The 5,094-nt window shown below is 41.7% G+C and overlaps 1 non-coding gene across 1 annotated transcript; it reads left to right on the top strand.

Moving 5' to 3' along the window:
• Window positions 1–4,483: 4,483 nt before the first annotated feature.
• On the top strand, window positions 4,484–4,674 carry LOC112920107 (U2 spliceosomal RNA). Its single transcript, XR_003235028.1, has one exon. It is a non-coding gene; the product is annotated as a U2 spliceosomal RNA (small nuclear RNA).
• The last annotated feature ends 420 nt before the right edge of the window (window positions 4,675–5,094 follow it).

The raw sequence follows: 5,094 nt of genomic DNA, 5'->3' as shown, positions 1-5,094 counted from the left end.
ATGGTCTCTAGTCCTCCCAAGAGTGCTCCCTCGGGCTCTCCTGTGGCCTGAGGGATGTATTTAGGATCTCATCAGCTCTTTTAATCTGATTGCCATTCTGCATTTTCATCTCTGCTCCTCAGCCCTCTCATAAATTGGGAAGAACTGCACCGTCTCCCCTTTCTCTCCACCTCCTAAACCACACTCTACCCACAGCAGCACAGGAGTTGTAAATGCCAGATTATAGATCTGCTTCATTATGAAAATGTGTTTGGTGACACTTTTCTTCTGAGTGTCAACAATGTAAGAGTCAGCAAACAAGCTTATAACTGTGTGCCATTTCATATCATGATGGTTGTTAGTGATGGCTGCATGCTTTATAAAAAGGTAAATGGAATTCATCAGTTCATTTCTTAATTTTTTTTAACAAATATTTGCTTAACACCTAAAATATGCCAGGAATTAGGCAAGGCATTCAGAAAACAGAGATGAATAAACATGTTCCCTGCCTCAAAAACAAAACAAAACAAAATAAAACCCTCACAGTCAAGTAAAGAGACAGTCACATAAGTAAATTATTGTAATAAACTAAGACAAAAAATAAAGTATAAAATTTCATTTCAGCACAGAGGATGAATAGCTACCAAGACTGAGGAGCAGCTCAGGGGTAGTCAAATTGGATATCACACAGAACACCACGTTGAACTATCTCCGAAAGAGGAGTATGAGACCAGGGAGGGAGGCCATTTCTGGCAAATGCACGTAGAAAAGAAAAAATGAATAACATAGTTACATACATGTCAATAGTTTGGCATATTTAGAACATAAGATGACAGTTGGCATATTGCTGGAGTTGAACATCATAAACTCCTTTGAGGAAATAATGACATTTGTTTTCAGGACCAGGATTTCCTCAACTTAGTCTGTTCCTGAAATCTCAGGATAAAGCAGGAGAACAGCTATGGCTCCCAGAATCGTAGAAAACTACACCAGATTCACGAAGCCTTCCAGGAGCAGATAATGTGATGATCTAAGCCCAGTTCAAAAGTGGCTTTGACAAATAAGGAAAAGGTAAAGGTGATTTTTTTCTAAGACAAAAGAAAATGTACTTTATCCCTATGTGGCCCTATCACAGTATAGAACAGAATTTGTAGGAATTTAAAGAATTAAATACCTAACAGAGTTCGTCACCAAAAACCATACCACAAACACAATCATCCTTTCAGAGATCCTCTTTTCTTATCACACCTTTATTCTTCTAGAGCATTCCCACTGCGATGATCCTTTGACCTCGCAGAGAACTGCAATCCTTTATCCTTATTGCTTCGTTTCTATCTATCGACCAACCCCCTCAGGAATTCACTTTCCTCCTTCAATAGCCCTTGTTCCAGAGCTCTTCTTTGTGATGACTCTTTTGCAAATACCCTCAATTCCCTGGGCTCTTTCTCCTTTCCTCACGACCAGTTTGCAAACCCCACTGATGAATCCAGCAACGCGTTTTCTCTGGGCCTGTATCCAACAGAGCTAAACACTGCTGGACAAAAATCTTACAGCAGAGAAGCTGTGATCATGGTTCTTTACTGGTCACCAGCCGCAAATGCTCATTCAACACTGAGAGACTAGAGCACTCTCCCCCTCACCACCACAGCGACTATTCCACACCTTGTCTACGTCCCTGCTACTGCCCCACCCTCTTTTGTTCTCAGCACATCACCTGCTTCAAAGTTCCCTGAGAACCTAGAGACTGCATTCCACGTTACCTTCTCATCACCAAATTCACATCTGCAGTCATCCACTCATCTGCCCCCTTATTATGAAGGAGGAGCCAACCTTTCCTTCAGAATTCTATCTGTTCTGTGTCTCACGAACTGTCCCCTTTCCTGTTTCTTCCACTTCTCTCGAATGGATCATTTCCATCAACATTCACATACTCTCTAATAACTCTCATGTTCTAAAAGAAAAAAATGAGAATCAAGACAGAATGTCCTTCATGCCACATCCCCAATGAGTGTCTGATTGCTCAGCTTCCCCTCAAACCAAAGTTCAGCCACACTTTCCCCAAGGCAATCTTGCTTACACCACCAGCCCAGCTCCACAGATCACCACCGACTTCTACCATCAAACCAGTTCGTGTATTACTCAGCCTTTCAGCAGCTTTCAAAATCCTTTCTCACCCCTTCTCTCCTGACATTGTCTCTTTACTTCTGTAATAATATATTCTCCTGGTCATATTTCTAGTCCTTTGGTTCTTCCTTCTTGGACCGAAAACAGAGCCCAAGGTGTAGACTTGTGTGCAAATAGTTGATTTGAAAGGTGATCCAAGGGGGGAGGTGTTAGGGACTTGGTAGCGTAAGATAGGCAAGGAAGATAAAGGGATAGAAGTGTGCTATAGGGTCAGCATGGTAGGCAAGACAGGTAAAGATATTAATTCCTCTGAGGCCTCCTAAGAAATATACAGCATGCTTCCCCTTGATTGTCTAAAAGACTTAGCAGCTCCTTCCTTCTTTAACTTAAATTATTATTTAATTTTTGTGGTCCTCAGGACTCAGTTCTGGGCTGTCTTGTCTTATCACTTTATTACCCTTTCTCAATAATCTCAGACATTCTTCTGCTGTCTGTAGCACCCAAAATGTTTACAACCCATAGATTTTTATCTACCACATAGATTGCTATTCCAAGTATAGCTTTCTATGTGACTTCTCCATTTAGAGATTCATCAGGCATCTCATTTTCAGGATTCCCCAAATAATCTCTTCATCTTTTCCCATTCCTGCTTTAAATCTGCTTCTTTAATTTTATCATAGCTTAATAAACGGCACTTCCATTCATTCAGTTACACGCAGTAGAAACCTGAGTCATTTGACAACTCCCATCTTCTCCCTTCCTACGTCCAATCCATCACCAAATCCTACCAATTGTTTTACCAATCTTTATCTATAATTTGTCCACTCTTTATCATCTCATTCCTCATCTAGACAAGTGCAAGAATCTGCTTCCATCTCTGTCCTCCTCCAGTCCACTTCACACACAGTAACAGGGACGATCATTCAAAAACAGATAACAAATTGTAGTACTCCTCTGCCTAAAGGATATGATTATCTTTATACTCTCTTGAGGTAGGTAACACTTTACACTGGTTTTCTGGGGACGCGTCCTCTTCTCTGACTGTTGTCCTAGCTTAATTATCAGTGTGGATCTACTTTCATTCTTCAAAGTATCCCATTTTGGATGATAAATTATATGGTCACCCTACTCTTAAATACAAAATTCCCATATGATTTACTCTAGTCTCATCTCCCATTGTTCTACACTAGCCAACATGAAGCCGCCAACCATTTTCTGCTTCAGAGTCCTGAAGGCAACGTGCTGTTGCCTCCAAGAACAACGCGTTCCCTCTGAACCGCTGGTCTGGCCAACCTCTACTCTTTCACCAAGAGTCAGTCCACTTAAGGCCATCTTCTAAAACAAGTATTTCCATAATATAAACCATTTCCACCAGGTTGCTTACTTTTTTCTGTATCTTCTCCCTTTCATTCCTAGTGTAATTATAAATGTATTTGTATTCCCACTGTATGGTAAGCATAAGGGCAAAACTCCTATCTGCCACTAAGTAATGTATATTCCAGTAGAGCTAGGACCCCTTGTGGGTGTTCTTTAATATTGTTGAAAGAATGGAGGACAGGGCAGAGGGAAATACTGGCCAAGGCCTTTTAATACACTCACTTTCTAAACCTGAATAAATACAAATTCTCTCATCACTCTGACCTACCAGAGTGCAATGAAGATGTTGAATGAAAATGCCAACATTGGAGGTGCGTGTAAAATGTTTTCATACTTTGTGAACATGAACAAAACCCTCTAAACACAATGGAGACAGATTCCACAGAGGCGATAGTTGGTAAAGAGGGGAACTTTATTAGTTCTCCCAAAACAAGAAATTAGGTAAAAGAATAAAATCATGAAAAATTCCACTTAGAACAGAAAACCATTCATATGAGAATATATCTGGAGTTCCCTCATAAGGATCATAAACTGATGCCATTTAAGAGCCCAGAAGACCCATAGAGGTGAGTTAGTCTAGTTCTTTTTTTTAAAGATTTTATTTATTCATGAGAGACACAGAGAGGCAGACACATAGACAGAAGGAGAATAGGCTTCTCACAGGGAGCCTGATGTGGGACTCGATCCCAGGAGCACTGGATCATGACCTGAGCCAAAGGCAGATGCTCAACCACCGAGCTACCCAGGTGCCCTGAGCTAGTTTTAGTTCTATCATCTCACAGGGAAGGGAGTTGAGACCCAGGCAGCAGAGGTGAACAAGTCCACAGGAATAAATGGTCTCCCATTTTTCTATATAATGAGACAGATCTAGGGCAAAAATACTTGCTATTTTACTAGTGACTAATACAAAATCTAGTTAACGTACTCCTTTAGAAATGAAAATAAATACACTTGTCCTATAAGAAGATGTCCACATCTTGGATCTTGACCCTGGTCTCGGGGCATCGCTTCTCGGCCTTTTGGCTAAGATCAAGTGTAGTATCTGTTCTAATCAGTTTAATATCTGATACGTCCTCTATCCGAGGACAATATATTAAATGGATTTTTGGAGCAGGGAGATGGAATAGGAGCTTGCTCCGTCCACTCCGCGCATCGACCTGGTATTGCAGTACCTCCAGGAACGGTGCACCCCCTCGGGGAAAACATTCGGCATTGAGAGGGCGAGAGTCAGCTTCCGTGCAGGGGTGGCACTGTGGGACTGGATCCGGTGACGCCAGAATCATGCCAGGAGCCGAAGGCAGACGCTGAGCCGCTCATCCACTCAGGCGTTCCCCAGTCTTTTAAGATCTTGAGGTTCTTTGGCAGGAAGCCAGTCGTGGCGCTTGACTCGAATTGACCTCCTGCTTTTTCCTGCTAGGCTACGCCCAGGAGGAGTTTCACTTTTCTAGGAACCTGATGGCTTGAGGGACCCAACAGACAGCTCCTCTCTCCCTTATTACCTCTCAAAAAAAAAAAAAAAAAAAAAAGCACAGGATGTAATCCTGTACATCAAAAGCTGTCTTCTCCACCCCATCAGTCTTCTATCATGAAGAGATTAAGATGTTGTTGTTTAAA

Source organism: Vulpes vulpes, chromosome 15 (genome assembly GCF_048418805.1).
Source record: "Vulpes vulpes isolate BD-2025 chromosome 15, VulVul3, whole genome shotgun sequence".
NCBI lineage: Eukaryota > Metazoa > Chordata > Mammalia > Carnivora > Canidae > Vulpes > Vulpes vulpes.
Note: the sequence above shows the minus strand (reverse complement) of the source record. Positions and strands in the feature narration are given on the sequence as shown.